We start from the raw sequence: 18,730 nt of genomic DNA, 5'->3' as shown, positions 1-18,730 counted from the left end.
AAGGCGCACACAACATTACACTTGTGCTTAATCTATTTTACTTTACTTTCCTTTCTGGTAAATGGAAATTTTTGGATAGGTTGTAGCGCGACTGTTCTGTATGTTCTTATAAATTCATATGTGGACCACAGATAGATATGTATGGTTAGTGACACCAGGCTAATATGGCAGCACCGTTGCTGGTTAGTCCCAGTCTCTGTGCCAGGCCGTTTGGAGTATGTGCGGACAATAGCGCACGTCACGTGGGGGCCTGACATAGCATGATATGAATGGCGAATTCCGTTCCCGTTTTGAAGCTTTGGTGGGTGTTTTGGATTGTAATGGTTATCGGTGTTTTTGGCGATGATGGCCTCCGTTTATGGAAAGATAGGAGGAATTGGTTTCTTTTTGTGTGTTCATTTTTTGATAAGTTAGAGAGAGCGATAATATTGGTGTAAAATTATTGATTTTAATTACATATGGCCGTCATTTGTAAAACTATTAGAAGAATATAAAAAGGGCATATTGCAACAGTTATGGCTCTCATCTTAATATTCTCTGGGCTGGGAAGAGTACAACAAAAGCTCTATATTGACTTGATGATAACGATATACTACTTTTGGCAAAATAAAATATATATAAATGTATCAATCGGGTGAACTGCTATTGGACAGGTTCACTTAAGAAGCGTTGTAGATCGAAATTCCATTAATGGTTACTAGGGGCTTATTGTATATGACCTAAAATAAATGACAAGACAAGAGGAATTGTTAATTACCTGCGATTTTCTGAGTAGATGGAACATAAATGGGGTTCATAAGAAATGTTCTCCTAGAAAACCTAATAAGACTGTTAGGTTATGGTGGTATTCAGTAACTTGTTGTTAGTTTTTTACAATCAGACAAGTTTACTAGATGATTGGTTTACATTTTATTCGTCATAGCCATAAGAGAGAGAAAAATTATTGAGATATGTTTCTATGTGGCTAATGAGGACATTTTGAATTTATACAGGTCAATGACTGTTTGTGCAGAATATTTGGATTCTGATTATCATATCTTAAGAACACATTTTGGAATATATGGAATACATACTTTGAGGATGTTATAAGTGACTCAATGTAGGCTCGCGCATTCGCATACATTTTTTAGAGTATATGATGTTTTGTTTCAGCCATGACATATACACAGTCTGGCTTACGATGATTTTATAAAGGCATTAGGCGTTCCTGTTTCTACTCTCTGTCTTTCCTTGTCCTTTGTATATACATATAGATCTTTTCGCTTATTGTTTCTTGCCAGTCTGTCTGAATTATACGGGTGAGATCCACGCCCAGTAGTTCAGATTAAGAATACATAGAAGACCCGTCTGATTTTTGGAAGAAATACGTAGCTATATAACAACGAGATACCAACATATGATGAATGAAAGAAGAACGGTATGCCTAAGCTATAGATTGGTTGATTTGCTATTGGGTTCAAACATTGGTGTTGTAATTGTGATTTGGATAATGAACGACTTTTCAGATGTATGGTCAGAATACATTTAGATTAATGTTGATGGCATCAGTTCAAAAGAGTCTTGGCTAGTAGTGGTTCTATATCAAAATGAGATAGATGACTTTCTATGAGGTTATGGCCCTATAAAAAGACAATAAAACATGCATACTGTGTTTTTATGTATTTTGTGTATATACATGTTTGTTTATATTTATGTGTTTTTTGTATTGTTTTTATATTCGTGTTACATACTGTTTTTTCTTTATATATTTTAACATTACAGCCCGGAAGAAGTTCTGTTGTACAGAACGAAACGCGTCGGCTGGTTGTGGTGTAAAAGCATAAGAAAATAAAAGCAATTGAACAAGAATCAAGACTCTGCGCTTCAATAAGAACTTTAAGAGATATGACCGGATTGAATTTATTTTGAAAGTGGTGCCGGACCAAATTTTGGGACTTTTACCACACAGACTTATATTTACCTAGAATGGTGTGAGGACCAACCCCTGGCCAAGGGCTGGAAAAGGGACTCCCAAGTAGTCAGGAGCCACCAGATCAGGACAGGTTCAGGACAGTACATGACAAGCAACCTCTAAGTGCGATGCCAGTGTTACACCCCTCTCTGGTGCTACTCTCCTCGATGCTTTCCTCTTGATGGACATATTCTTCTCCCTCAGCAATCTCTCCGACCAGGGGTGTGGAATTTATTAAAAAACATACTTGTCCATGGGTAGGTTGCTTCATAAATCTACTTGTCCTGTAACAAAATGCACTTGTCCCTTTGGTGCCATGTAGTTTGGCAACACATTTTGGCAGCAATCTCATTATATAAGAGCTTTTATATAGTCTCTCTGACTATGCCATGGCTCATACCATAGTAGTGTTTGAATACTAACAATCCCTTTATATTGCCACTTTTCGGCAGATCTACCTACTGGGACTGAAGGTAGTGTTTAGCAATAGTTCCAGGGTTGGAATGCCCTTTCGAGTCTGTGCAAACCTACTAACTTGCATGTTTTAAGGGTTTTCAACAACTCTTCTCTAATCTTTTCTAATACTGAGAAATGTTGGAGATTTACTCCTGATAATGGCAGATGTAAACCGTCTTCCAGAGTTGGGAAAAAAGTGGTTGGAGGTAAAATAAACTTGCAAACTCTCAGGTTATCGCAAGAGCAAATCTACACATACACATTTGCGCATGCTAAAATGCAGTGCACAAATATGTTCTAGTAGTACAATTTCTTGCTCTACTGTAAATTCTTGTGAATTTACGAAAGCCATATAGCTGCACTTAATGCAAGGACATATACCAAAGGGTGCACTTTTTGAGACTTTCTTTAACAATTGGGCCCCTAATTTGGTCTGGCGTTAACCATGACCTTTTGGGTTTATTAAAATTCTCTCTCTGGATCGGCTGGCTTCACTGTGAGTGACAGCATTCTGCTCTTTCACAAGGAGCATATCGGCACTCAAAGTAGTTTTGTTCAGTGCCAATAACAAATGTGGCAGTGTGTGCTTTTTTGAGACCAAAAACAATTTTTGCTTTTGTCAATATTTGGTATAGTGGTGAGGGCCCGGCAGCTCTCAAATCAATAAGGTTTTACAAAAACCATGACAAAACAAGTCACACATTGCCAAAACTAAAAAGCTGACCACCAATTTCAGACCTACTGGCTTTGCCAATGCTTGTTTATTTTTTATGTTTCCCATAATCTTATTGAAACTGGTTACATTGATTTTCCATATGAATATTTTTGGGAAATACTAGCATGCATCAACACATTTTACTAAATGATGCTGCAAAGAAATGATACCTGAAATGTTACAGTAGTTTAGCAAAAAAAAATTTTCCCTACTTTCATTTTTTAGGAACATTTTATATTGCAAGCAAAGAATCAATAATCTTGCTTTCATGCTTCTGCACATATTCTGGCAGCATTTTGTAGGGCCTCATATTGATAAACTTTGAAACTGTGTGTACCTATTTTTATACTGGAATCACTGTCAGTAGTGCAGTCAGAATTTACATTTACTTACAGCGCTCACCCTAATAATAAAGGCTTTAAAATAATGAACCATAAATACAAATTTGAACAGCATTAACATATGCACACAAATATTAATCTAAATGCAGACCCTTAATGTGGAACTGTAAACTGGCAGCCAAAGGGTTTGTGCTGCAGGGGGCTGGGCCTACTTGTCCCAAGGACAAAACACACATTAAAACTTGTTGCCCATGACCCCAAACAATATGTCCTGGGCGTCGGGCTATAGGAATTCCACATCCCTGCCGACTGTTCTCTCTCTCCATCTTTCCTTTTCTCGATTCTTCTGTAGAGTGCTCGAGCAGCTTCTCTGACCTCCGTGGCATCCGCTGTCTTCTGCCGCAATGATGGGCCGGTGACAGGTCGGTGACAAGTCTTACAATCTAACTGACTGAGCCTACCTTAGTTATACTATTCTCAGTGTATGTACCACCCTCCAATGTTTCAATATTCGTGAATCCCCTACTTGTGATTGGACAGTGGGATGGGGAGAGGTCATGACACCATACTAATCTAATGTCATTTTTTTTGACTAATTGGTTTATGTTCCCTTCCCTTAATTTCACTTTCCCATGCTTTATTCACACCCACATGCCTTTCTATGAGGTTATGGCCGTCTAAAAAGCCAATAAAACATGCATACTGTATTTTTATGTATTTTGTGTATATACATGTCTGTTTATATTAATGTTTTTTTTGTATTGTTTTTATATTCGTGTTACATACTGTTTTAACATTACAGCCCTGAAGAAGTTCTGTTGTACAGAACGAAACGCGTTGGCTGGTTGTGGTATAAGAGCATAAGAAAATAAAAGCAATTGAACAAGAATCAAGACTCTGCACTTCAATAAGGACTTTAAGAGATATGACCTGATTGAATTTATTTTGAAAGTGGGGCCGGACGAAATTTTGGGACTTTTATGTTTTACTCCGCTGTAGGGGTGGTGCCCTTGGACAGGGGGCATTTTTTTTAGCTGGCACACGGAATCCACTTTTTCCAAAATATTGATTGGTCTGTATATGTTTGGAGGTTGGTGCTGTTTCTGGGTTTACCGGTCCACTGTCCGTTTTGGGTATATATAAGTCTGTGTGGTGTGTCCTTGTACTGTTTTCCTTTTCCACCCTTTCCAGGAACCAACGTCATGAGATTTTATTACGTCTTTATGTTTTACTTTGATTATATGACATGTATTGGTAGTTGAATCACAAAATTATTGCATAGATAAAGCTTTTAAAACTCTCCAGAGTCTGTGGTCATGCTAAGAAATAAAAGTAAATGTCATTTATACCTATTATGCTAACAACCTGATCTATCGACCAGAGGAAATTAAGACCTAAGGTGAGAAGGTATTGGTAAGACATGGTGTACAGGTATTAGTCACTATAAGTAAGTATAATTCCTGTTCAATAGCAGTGATTATCAGCTTATTGTTTGTGTGTTTATGGGCCCAGGTTGGTATGGTGGTTTTAGGGTAGCCCAAGCTGGTAATCTCGCTCCATCAGTAGTGCGCTGTATAAATACATCTTATCATATCATCATATCAAAGCCATGTAACACAACACATTCTATCTAATTCTCTCAATGGTGTGTTTGTACTATGCTCTGAAAAAATATTGCAATTCTAAATTAAACACAGAAAAAAGTAAGTTACATTTCTAGAACCCTGACGTATCCTGCAATACTGGCATAATGCTAATTTGTTTTATTTACCCCATGCTACCTCTGCGTTGTAGCACTGTAGGTTTCAGGTGGTATTACACAATTTAGTGCCTCCTTCCAAGGTCACAGAATTTCTTTTTTTAAGTTTGTGCTGTAGAGTTACCAATCCAGGAGCACTGGAGACTCCTGGGGTGACGGCAAGGAGAAGTTTACAGTTGCAATCATATTGTTACCCTGAAGGTGAATCTGTTATGGGGCCATGATGGTGCACAGTTTCTCGACTTTAGAAAAATGCTAGACTAAGTTGGCCATAGTAAGATACAGATCTGAGAATTACAGCTCACCCAGCTAGGAGGGATGATCTTTTAACTCGATGTGCCATTTTACCAGTGACTAACAACTAATGAATCACTCATAAATCCTTAAAAATATTTGATATAATGTTCAGGTCCTTCTGTGTACCTGGAGTGCAACACAAAATAGCATTCGTTTTTTTATATTCGATTACTACAAATTCAATATTTGTAAGTGTCTTTCTGTATTTTTCTCCATTCATTATTACAGATAAATGATGCGCAGTAGATACGTGAAAGCATATCTAGAACCATTGAACCATTTATTTAGCCATGACATTCAAAACAGCAGGTATGCCTGTAGCCCAGCACTAAATACTGCAATGCTGAATGCACCTGCACAAGATATCTGGTTTCTATTCTAATTTCACCCACTACACAGTAGAGGCTGGCATCAGGGAAAAGTGGTGGGGCAGCTCGGGGGACAATAACAAAATAAAGGACATACCTGCCACTCGTAACCTATCCTCTCTTCTGCTCATCTGTCTCTACTGGGAGAGCATAGGCTGGGATTCCCGGACTCCCCTACGGCCAATCCAGACGCTGCTCTAATGCTGGTGATACTATTACCCAGCATGAGAGAGGCACCGGTTTTGGCATGAGTGGGCTGGTTTTGCGCTCCCAAAGGGACTGGTAGCCTGTGTCTCCTGTTCTCCACCCGGCAACGCAGCTTATCTTGGAGAGATCTCAGTGAGCATGTCTGTTTGGCCATCGTAGAACAGCCGGCCAAACCAACATGGCATCATTTGCAGCAGTGCCCATCACTCCTCCTTTCATATGCTGCAATGTTGTCATCAGGATTTTGGGAGCCCAGTGTCCCAGAATGAGGAATACACTGAACAAAGTCAGATAACAGATCCTTACTTTATGCGCTTCATTAAAGGTGTGGAAATAGAACGAGTCGTTGTTTTTTTTTGTACCTGAATTCTTTTCACTGGGGTAGCAATGGGTGAGAATCAAACTGTCATGCATCCATCAGCAATTGGACACTAAATGTTTCACTACACTGCAACATTAAGGGGCTGTTTCACAAAAATATTTTAGGAGTACAGAAAGTAGTACTACAAGGAGTACTGTTTTAGGTACTCTTCAATGCCGTTATGCATCAGCCCTGACACATGACATATAACTCCCCATTAGAAAAAGTTCAGAGCGGTCACATTCCTTTCTATTTGTAATGTGTATGAATACTCTCTGAATAGTCTCAATTTAATCTCATTATAGACGTTTTGCTTCTGTTCCACGAAGTAGGCTAAGTCATAAACTCCAAAATGCGCATGGGAGGAGGCGCCAGCGTATCTGGCTCATCTAAGTGGTCTGACGTAAAGGAAAATCAGCTCGACGTGCGCTGTACGTCTTCATTCTTAAAAACGAATAAATGTCACATCGCCAACAGCAAGAAATATAATATGCTGGAAATTGCACTTGAATGTGTGAAGGACATTCTCTGTGCTTCGCTTCCAGCCCGGGGAGCAATAGGGCTGCCAAGCGGTGTCTAAGTCTTTCTTTGCGCTTTAAAAGAAAAGGCAAAGTAAAGCAACCACTTGTCAGAAAACACTGAGGGTGATAAAGTCAGAGGTTGTGATGATGTTTAAGAAACAACTCTTGGCATCTGTGAGCTGTGTTGGAGGTGTCTGGAGAAACCCTCGAGAGAGAGGGAATCTGTGAAGTCTAAGAGTGAAAGAAGCAAAAACGGAATCTTGGCTACTGAAGTGCACTTTGCTTCTTGCTATGAATGTTGTGCACATAAAAAACAACGCTGGAGCCTATTCCCGTTTGAGATTAGAGGCTGGGGTTTTTTCTGAGCAAAAGAAAGCAAATAGAAGCCAGAAAACAGGGATGCAACAAGCTAGGTGAATGGAGACACGGATCAGGACATGGTTTGTATATATATATATAATGGTTTGTATATATATATAATGTTTCTATAGATTGAAAAAAACGGGGTATGATATACCCCCCTTGCCTAATCCAATCCTCCAAACAAGCCAGGGGTATGAATAGTCCAGGACTAGGAACGTTTCTTGATATATACAAGAACAATTATGCAGCATGTAAATGGATGTATTTTGAAATGTTTCTGTTGCAATATATAACGTTTTTATTAAATTCACCTTAATTATTGTTAGACCTGGAATCCTTGGCGTTGTTCTCCCCTAATTTTTTGCCTCTAACCTCCTGTTTTGCAGACATTTTTTTTGCTGTCCTTAGGACACTGCACACTTTACCACTGCTAACCAGTGCTAAAGTGTTTGGGCCCTCTCTTAAAACATGGTAGAATTGACTTGTACCTAATTGGCATATTTAATTTACGAGTAAGTCCCTATTAAATTGCACTACTTGTGCCCTGGGCCTGTAAATTACATACTACTAGTGGGCCTGCAGCACTGATTGTGCCATCGACTTAGGTAAACCATACCAACATGCCTCAGGCCTGCCATTGCAGCCTGCGTGTTCAGTCCTAAACTGCCATTTAGACCTTGCAAAACAAACCTTTCACAAGGCCCAAACCTTCCTTTTTAATACAGACAATTCACCTATAAGGTAGGCCCTGGACAGACCATGGGGCAGAGTGCAGTGTATTTAAAGAGGAGGGCATGCACCTTAAAGTCTTACATGTCCTGGTAGTGAAAACTCTTAAATACATTTTTCACTACTGCAAGGTCTGCCTCTTCCAAAGGATAGTGTTAGAGTTATCTCATTACATTTAATAAGTGATAATTTCCAAATGTAAGCAGGTAACCAGTTTATGTTTGGTGTCTTTGAAAGTGGATTTTAAATTACAACTTTGAAAATGACACTTTTAGAAAGGTGCAATTTTTCTGCTTTCCCTAACTAGTACCTGCAGCTTGTCTCTGGGTCATATGACTGGGTTTAGTTGGCAGTTCTGGAACACACCATGCCAGTCCTTATGGTCTCTCCAGGTTTTTCAATATTAGTGATGAGAACTCCCAGGGGGTTGAGTACTTTTCCCCACTTTCAAGTGGAGGGGACACATGCTAGGCCTGGCATCCTCGGTGTGGTTCTCTCCTAACTTTTTGCCTTTAAACCTCCTGATTTGTAAACTTCGTTTGTGCTGGCCTTAGGCTTCTGCACACTTTTCCACTGCTAAAGTGCTTATTTTCTCTCCTTAAAACATGGTACAACTGGCTTAGACCCAATTGGCACAATAAATTAACTTGAAAGTCCCTAGTAAAGTGTCACTACTAATGCCAGTGGCCTGCAAATCAAACACTACTAGTGGGTCTGCAGCACTGATTGTGCCGTTCACTTATGTAGCCCTTTCCAGCATGCCTTGAACTTTATTTTTGACCCAACAAATTAAATCATTTGCCAGGCCCAAACATTCCTTTTTGTTACATATTTCACCACAATGGTAGGCCCTGGACAGCCGATGAGGCATGGTGCAGTATATTTAAAAATTAGGACATGTACTTTCAATTTTTATATGTCCTGGTAGTTAAAAACTCAAATTTGTTTTTCAGTACCGCCTCCCGTGCCAGGATGGGTGGATGGAGCTGTGCACAGCCCTACTTACACTTAATTAAACTGTGTCCTGCCGCCACACAAAGTCCTGCATACCCACTGTAGTTAGTATGGAGCCAGGGCAGAAAATGCAGGAAACCTGTGCACTTCAAAGAGAAACCTCTAGAAGCTTATTCCACTTCAAAGGTAGGCCCAGGTACAAATACTGTACCTCAGACACCAACTCTTCAGTATACTTCTGAGTCTGTGGACTCTTCCAGGAACAAGGGTTGTTGTGCTGCTGAAAGGATTAACACTCTGCTGGACTGCTTCTTTGAAGGACTGTTGCCCTATTGTGCTGAACTGCTGCCTGCTGTCCTCTTGTCTGGGAAGGACTGGACCTGCATCTGTTGAACTGAGGTTCCCAGAGTGACTCCTAAGGGCTAATTGGCAAGCCTCCTGACTTGACCCTCAGAAATAGAAGGCTCCAACAACCTTGAACCCAGGACCTGGACTCTGCCATCTGTGAGTCCAACCCTACCAAGTGGTGCCACTCTAGTCCTGGGCCCCTGGAAGTGGGTCTGAAGGTGCTCTGCCAGCCATCTGTGGATCCAACAGAACCAACGCACCACCTCGGATGCGCGGCGCAACCCCAAGAAGAAATAATGCATTGACTTTGCTGAAAGTGACATTCACTCACCTGGTTCCAACTGCGGGAATCAAAACCTAAGAACACACTTGTCCCCAAGGCGAAGGGGGGTTGGGATAAAATAAGAAAAGAGACTTGCGCTATTGGATCTGCTCTGCGGCTGTATGATACTGCATAACAGGATCTATCAATTCTGAGAATATCTACATTTGTGAGGTAGATGAGCCAGAGACTAAACCTCTGTTTTTGCAATGACGCAACACACTGGAAATAACAAGAGGGGGCAGTTACCATCAGTACACTAACAAGTCTCTACATACAATGAATATGCATTAAATTCAGTGAAAGAAACTTACAGGTTTCATCCGCAGCTTGGCATAAAAGCAGAATAACCAAATTCATAGATTGGAGTGAGCACTCCTAGGAATAACTTGAAATACAGATTTGACACAAGTTCCACATATATATCAAACACTCTGAAGTGCTTTTTCTATGCACTGCTGTTCATCAGGGAAATATGGAGTTCAAGTCTTTCATCCTTTCACTATACACTTCTAGCCCCAAGGTTATAGGAAAGGTCCAGAGTATGAAACACAAGAAGCTCTGGAGAAATTCACAGAGAGGTCATGGAGGAAAAGTCTATAGTCAATGGGGATACTCGGTCCTGTTAACTACTGTAGGAAGTTTAGTACGCACTAACCTGATATGAAGTACTGCCCAAATATTGAAAGAATGTTTTTCCAGTCCAATACTGTAGTCCGTGAATACTTTATTTTCAATATCCAATATTGTCCAACAAATCAAGATGTATCAGATCCAATGTAGAAAGTTCATGATCACAAATCCAATATTTCAAAAAGTTCAAAATGATACAGCCAATGACACAGCCTACGAGTTTCGTCCTACTTGGACATCATCAGGGCTGCAAAATAATAAAACAAAAAATACAATTAACAATCAAACCATACCTAGTACATTGTAAATTAATTCCAAACATTTCCATGAGCATCCTGCCTATATTCCATTCTAGTGTTTGTAATAAGCTAACATGTAATAACAGAAAAAATATGTCAGATCCACCTTAATACATTAATTTTGGCCACTTTATCCCTACAGTGCCTACATTTTTATCTCTCTGATACTAATTCCAATATGATGCAACCATACCTTCATTATTGTGCAATCCATAAAGCATAAATACATAAGTCATCAAATATGCGCACGTTTTAAACACTTCCACCTGTAAAAGTCAGACAGACGTAGGTGATTGGTGGAACGGAAGAGAGGACCAGAGAGGGAACTAAGAAGGTAGAAAAGGCGGGTAAATTGGGTCTTTGTGATTGGTCAAGTGGAGTATTTAAGAGATACGTGAAGCAGGGTACCGACACTCATCTGATTTATCAGGATCGGGCATGTCACGGGACCAGAAGGAAGCGGTGTTGAAAACTCTTGATTGAAATAAGGGGAGAACATAGGAAGGGTATATTCTCTTCAATGGCCTTTAGATAGGGTATTGAGCACTTTACTGGGCAGATCAGTGACATATGGTTTCTTTCTTACTACAGCTTATTATTCTAATGAGAAAGACTGGTCCCTAGTGAAGCAAGTTCGTTTTGGGGAACTGAACTTATCAAAATCAATGGTGAGACTTGTGTATATACATGGTAGAAATAGGACTATATGAATTTGTGAGAGATAAAATAGAGGGTACCGTTAGTAACAACACACGAAGGACATTGGGAACAGCTTGATTTATTGATTTAATGTTGTATTGATTGGGGAAATGAGTGATAATTAGAACCATACCTGTAAGTACAGGGATGATCAAGAGCACATAGTCTACAAAGAAATGTTTTGGTTATATTTACAGGTTTTTATGTTAGGCGGTGATATTGACGCATATTGGAAGTTTTTGAATTACACTAACGCCATTGGAAAGGGACATAGCTACTCTATGATGAGCATTTTATTAAGAACATAGGTGATATGGACATGTGAATTCTGTGTTATTTTATCTTTAAAACTCACCTACGCCTGTCTGATTTCTACAGGTGGAAGTGTTTAAAACTCGCGCATATTTAATGACTTATTGATTCATGCTTTATGGATTGCACAATAATGAAGGTATGGTTGCATCATATTGGAATTAGTATCAGAGAGATAAAAATGTAGGTACTGTAGGGCTAGAGTGGACACTTACAAAATTAATGAATTAAGGTGGATCTGACATATTTTTTCTGTTATTACCTGTTAGCTTATTACAAAAACTAGAATGGAATAAAGGCAGGATGCTCATGGAAATGTTTGGAATTAATTTACAATGTACTAGATACGGTTTGATTGTTAATTTGTTTTTTTTGTTTTATTATTTCGCAGCCCTAATGATGTCCAAGTAGGCCGAAACACGTAGGCTGTGTCATTGGCTGTATCATTTTGAACTTTTTGAAATATTGGATTTGTGATCATGAACTTTCTACATTGGATCTGATACATCTTGATTTGTTGGACAATATTGGATATTGAAAATAAAGTATTCATGGACTACAGTATTGGACCGGAAAATCCTTCTTTCAATATTTGGGCATTCCTTCTCTTTTGATTTACTTGTGGACAATTTTGTGTCTTGGACAGCGAACCACAGGAAGTAGAGTGCCACGGCAGTTATACTTTGTTCAAGTGGATAATTTTTTAATATACCCTTGTGCATACCTGGTCTTGTCCTCACCCTCATTGTTTGATAAACTGATATGATGTACCTTAGCCTAGTTCTACCACTCGACTGAAGTTCAAAGAAATTCTCAAGGCTTTGATGCGGGGATTCACGGGGGCTGGAGTAGCTGTGCAGGAGGGAGCAGGGAGGATGACGTCAAGGGAGTGAGTTCCACAGGAACAACTGGTTCTGATGGACTTTAAGGGGACTGGATTGCTTTTTGGTTCCAGCAGGATTCTTCCGATGAGTGGGAAGGGTCAAGCTTTTTCTGCAGGGAGCAAGGCCAAGCCACGATTCCAGTTTGGGCAGGGTTATATAGTATCTCGAAGGATCAAGGTATGCAGCTTGATCACTTGTAGCACATGGGCACATGACCGGCTGGAATGTTCTCGAACCTTGAGGAAAACAGGTGTTGGTACACTCTCTTTGTGCTTACAGAATGGGCAGGTGCAACTTTGTTGATCGAAACCAAATAACAGGAAATTAATGTATTGTTTTCGCTCTAACGTGCATAATGGAAAACAATACCAAGTCCCCAGTAACAGTGATTGCAAGGTTTGCCATTGGCTCACAGAATGTTATGGAAAGCTTGCCTGGATTTAATGGATAACCACACCAAGGCCTTAAGAACACCGAGAGCAGGTAATCCATAGATACACATGAGTTGAGGAACGCTTGCATGGGATCAATCATGGGTGTTGGAGAAGTATCGGTCATGAGGGTGCTGGGGGAGCATCAGTGATGAGGGCACTGGGGAGACAGCAGTATTGAGGGTGCTAGGGAAACTGTATGCCCTGCATGCTAAGTCCACTAAACATAGGGAGCATGACGCGGTCGTAATAGCGAGGCTGCTCTCAGCGCAAGGACTCTGCTTCAACCTTGCAGCCCAAATCGGAACCGCCTTTGTGCAAAGCTGCCCCAACACAGGTCTTCGAACCACAAATCTCTCATTGTCGACAGCTCTCGACGATGAAGCCGGCTCTTGCATCACAGCCTCGCAGCTCCTCGGAACCGACGTATCACCTCAACTGCGCTATGCATCCTTGATGCTGGACTTTGCATCAAAAGACCTTGTCGAAATGATCCACGACGACAGCGCTGAACCTTGTGCTGTAATTTCGCACCTCCTGGGAACCACTGCATAGCCTCAGCTGTATGACACATCCTCAGCGTGGGATCCAATACCACTCCACAACCAGGATTTAAGGCACTCTTGTTCAGCGGCCCTAACTGGGTCCCTGTACCCAGCCCACACCACATCGCAGTCAGCCTGAACTTGTGACTTTGTCTCGGTCCGGCACTACCAGATATCCACAGTTAGCACTTTGTGGGTTTTGGCACTCAATTGATTTAAATCATTAAAAGTTCATATCTCCAGTTCTATTGATTGCATTTTTGTTATTTGTCCTGATTTATTTATTAAAATGTACAACATTTTTCAAAATTGGTGTGGGATTTGTCTTGTGTTGTTTTCTCACTTTATTACTGTTTGGAATGTTGAATAAATAATTTACACATTGCTGGTTAAGCCTGTTTGCTCTGTGCCACGCTACCAAAGGATTGAGCACAGGTTAATATGGGGTTGGTTGTGCCTCAACCTGACAAATATTGTGGCTCCTGCTTGAGGAGGGTTTCACTCCACTCAACTAGTAACCCCATTTCTTTCAATAATGAACATCAAATATTACTTAACTGCAGAGGAAGCACTTCAGTCCTTGCCAGGTCCTGTTCATATTGGATAAAGAACGAGTTCTAAATATACAGTGACTGCCAGGTAGTGTTGCCACCTTTCCAAGAGAAAAATACTGGGCGTTTGTTGTTTTTAAGAGTTTGTAAAGGACTGTATGTTATACTAAATAGAAATTAATTTGTAACTTGACCTTTCTGACTTTTTATACTTTAATTATTAGTCAGGGATTGTTAATGGATCTCTAGAACACATTTAAAAGTACTTTCTATTTATATTTGCTGTTTGAAGTATGTGTTGAAAACACAAGCTTTAGGAGATTTTGATTTTCTTTTTTCTGACTTGGACATTAAAATACCAGTGATGCTAGTAAATATAATGGCCATGTGGCAACCCTACTGCCAGGTGAAGGAAACTGCTCTGTATTTAGGGAGTCCTCCCAGAATTGGAGGATGTTCAATTTCTTCCTAGGTCAGAATGAGGCCCATGTCACTGTTTTGGAGCTCAAACTTCTTCAGCAAGACAGGACATGCACCTCTGGTTGACAGAACACCTAGGCACAATCATAAACGTTTTAATCTTGTGCTAGCATCTCACAGGAAAGAAGTTGATCTTCAATTAACCTTTCTATGCTCCATGAACTCTGATTTCGTTTGCACAGAATATGCTGAGCTTGGTTTGCAAGAAAGGGGATGGAGAATAAAAAGGGGAAATTAGGGTGAGGATCCTCAAAGACCTTCTGTTCTGATGGTGGCTGTAGATTTTTCTATCAACTACTCAGGTGTGGCTTAAATACAGGATAATGGTGGTGTAATAACTTGGTTTCTGGGTGGGGGAATGGGTGCAAGCCCCACTCAGGAAACAACCACAATTCTTATCAGGTTGTGAGAAATTGAGCTGCTGGTTGACTGGGGTGTGAGTAAAAGACAATAAATATAACACAACCAAAAATACATAAATCAAATCAGTAGAACCGGAGTTATGAAGTTCTAAAGATTTTAGTGAAAATAGAACTAAAAAGCACGAAGCTCCAACTCAGGATATCTGGTGCGCTGCACCGGGTCAAAGTCACACTTTCAGGAAAATCGCGATGGAAGACAGATACAGTCACCAGGTGTGGCCCGCTGACATTTTTCAAATCTGTATCAAGAGTCCTGTTCACAGTTGAGTGACTCCTCACGAAGCAAGAAGATCTAGAGGCTGTTGCTGACAAGCGGCACAGAAGCTTTGCGTTGACAGTCCCCTTGATTGGTCGATGCTGTAGTGCAAAGAGGTGGCTGCCAGAGCTTGGCACTGAATCGTGGTTTGAGTGGCAAGGCCTTAGTGCAAACTGGCCCGTTCTCGGTCGTGAAGAGACCAAAAACATGAATATACAGTACTCAAAACCACACCAAGGGTGCAGGACCTGAGGGGCACCCCTTTGGGGTCAGGAACTCACTTTGTCTAGGTCCAGGGGCCGGTGCAGGATGTTGGGGAGACATTTATGTCCCTGAGGCTCACATCAAAAGGCCAGACGACTAGCTCTTGGAGTTACTCTGATGCACTGGGTGAAAGTGTGTAGTTGCATGTACATATCTCTTCTCACCCAGGCAAGAGGGTAGCAGGCAGCAGGCCCGCAGCAGTTCCTTCAGGGCAGCAGTCCAGAAAAATGGCAGTCCTTTCAGCAGTACAGCAGTCCTTCTTCCTGGCAGAGTAGCAAGCAGTCCAGAAGTGTACAGAAGCTTTAGTTGTGCATTTGAAGTGGGGAGAGCTTCTAGAGGCATGTCTCTGAAGTGAGTGGGCGGTTTCTCTTGACAGACAGAGTCCCTCTGCTTATGTCCTAGCTGAGAACAATCAACACAGCTGGTTTGTAAATGGGGTGCCCTCGACACCGCCAACAAGAAAATCCTCCCTGTTTTTCAGAAGGTGCTTGGGAACCCTATCATCTCCCTTATTCTGGGACTTATCTGTGCCACTCTTGACCTCCTTATCACTCTGCTGGGGGAAGCTGAACCAGCTTGATTGGGGTCATTCCAAGGTACCATCTTTTGAACCCTGGTGCTGAGCCAGTGGTCTGCCTTCTTAGCAAGTTCCCTGGGACCAGTTAGCTTACAATCGATCAGGTGTTGGCGCAGATCTTGAAAACAAATACTGAACATGTGCTATCTTGCAATTAAACTGTACATCACTGATAGTTTTTCATTTCACTGCCCTCTCCTCAGCCATCTAATGCCTTGTAAAAGAAATCCACACACAATCCACCCATGTCTGATGGGCCAGTTTCTGACTGCTGCTGAACGTCTGCCTATACATCTCTGGGGTAAGGCCATACTTCCTGATAAGTGCTTTCTTTATGGGTGATACCTCATCCTGACCCCCTTATCATGGGCCAGTATGGTGTCCCTCCCTTCGCTAGGATGTACTTCCACAGATTAGCCCCCCCAATCCTCCTCATGGATCATGTGCATCTGTAAAGCAATCTCATAGCCCTCGAACCATTTGTCAACATTGTTCCCCCCAAAAAAGTCAGGCACCAAACCTTTAGCAATATGGAATTTATTGTCCCCAAAGGGCACTGCAGGTATTCTGCCACCATCACTGTTGGATACTACCTGACTGGCCTTGAGGTCCAGCTCCTTCAGACTCAGTTCATGAGTCAGTAACAAGGTTTACTCCTCTAACAATCTCTCTGCCTGAGCTTTTTTGGTCTACAAGGCCAGTGTATTTTCCTCTAAACTCTATGGGCAGTTAATTTTCCTCCATCCTTAACTGGGCCATCTGCAGCCTGAACTTTCTCTCCTCCCCCCATTCACCAGTTTTTCTGGGGACAGGCTGCAGGAAGATACACTGCTCCCTGCTCTGACAGAGGGCTCAACTTCAGGGGTCACGGCACCCCTCTAAACTGCAGGTGGTACTACAAAAAGATCCTCTCCAGGCCCTTGTATCTCATTACTTTCTCCTGTGTCTTCAACCAGTGACTGATGGGCTTCCAACCAGGCCCTCAGTGTCCTTTGGAGCTCCACCTTCCTGATGGTGCTCTTAGCCTGAAGTCCCCTCTCTTTGCAGAACATATTGAGCTGTGCCACAGTGTACATATCGAAGATGGCCAGCTTACACCCCAGTCTTGCAGGTGTGGTCTCAAGCATTACAGTCAGGGCTAAAATTTAGGAAAGCAAATAGTCCAGTCAAGGAAAATGTAAAAAATAATTGCTCTCAGATATGGGATGATAGTGTTCACAGCATCACTGTATGGGACTGCACTAATACAGGTCCTATCCTTAACGCTGATCACCAATGTGAGAAATCGGGTTGTTGGTTGCTTGGGATGTGAGCCCTGGTCAAGCAGCAACCACAATCCCTGTCAGGGTGAGGCACAAGCTAGCCTTAAATTAACCTGTGCTGAACATTATGGTAGCTTGGCAAAGAGCAGTCAAACTTTACTTAGAGGCAATAAAGTATTTCTGCAACTCTTCAAACACTAATAATGTGAAAACCAACACACAAAAAGGATCCCACACCAAGTTAGAGAAACAAAGTAAAATGTAATAAATAACACAAGACCAAAATGACAAAAATAAGGTAAACCATCAAAAGACACTAAATTAACCTGTGCTGAAACCTCTTTTAACTTACGACAAAGCACTCAGTCAGGCTATAATAAGAGGCATACTCAAACCTCAACAGCGGATCTTTTGACAGTCTTGTCACCCAGTACACTGGCAGGAGGCACGTTTGGTTGGTACAAGAAGATGCCAACTTTCTAAAAGTGGTATTTTCAGAATTCTAACTCAAAATCTGACCTCACCATGAAAAAGGATTTTAAATTACAATTAATTTGAGTTTAAACAGCATATTTCTACCTTCTCCCAATCTGAACGTAGCATTTATTAAATATAATAAGGTAACCCAGTGTTATTCAATAGGAGACTTACACTTACAGCAGTGAAAAATGACTTTAGGAGTTTTTCACTTGCAGGATATGTGAAACATAAGTACACATGTCCTACTAAAATGCACCTTGTCTTATGAGCCCCTACGGCCCACCATAGGGGGGACTTATATGTATTAAAAAGGAATATTTTGGCCTGGCAAAATGTTTGTTTTGCCAAGTTGAAATGGCAGTTTAAAACTACACACACACGCTGCAGTGGCAGGTCTTAGACATTTTACAGTGCTACTTTAGTAAGTGGCACAATGAATGCTGCTTGGCAGCATTTAATTTGCTGGCCTTGTGTAGTGGCACTACCATTTACTGGGGACTTACAAGTAAATTATCTGTATAAATTAGGTGTGGTCCCTGTTTGAAGGAGAAAGCATAAGTGCTTTAGCACTGGTTAGCAGTGGTAAAGTTCACAGAGTCCTAAAGTCAATAAAAATTAATTCATCAAACATAAGGGGTGAAGGCAAATTGTTTGGGGGCATACCACACCAGGGATTCTAGGTCTATAAGGTTGAGTTTGGAAAATATGTTCTTAGAAAGGCAATTGTCTTTCTGCTAATGATACAAAATCCAAATGTCATTTCACCTAAACCTCGAGACCAACTCCTAGACCAAAATTGTTCTTGGTAGCTGAATCTGCAGATAAAGTTTTGAATAATGCTTGTTGCCAGTGAGTGTCCTGATTGACTGCTACCAATAATAGTGATTTTAGCTCATAGACATACAATTGGAAATGCAAGTTACGTAAATCAGTGTGGCCCATG

Source organism: Lissotriton vulgaris, chromosome 1_1 (assembly GCF_964263255.1).
Source record: "Lissotriton vulgaris chromosome 1_1, aLisVul1.2, whole genome shotgun sequence".
NCBI classification, from domain to species: domain Eukaryota; kingdom Metazoa; phylum Chordata; class Amphibia; order Caudata; family Salamandridae; genus Lissotriton; species Lissotriton vulgaris.
The sequence above is the reverse complement of the archived record's forward strand: the minus strand, read 5'-3'. Positions refer to the sequence as shown.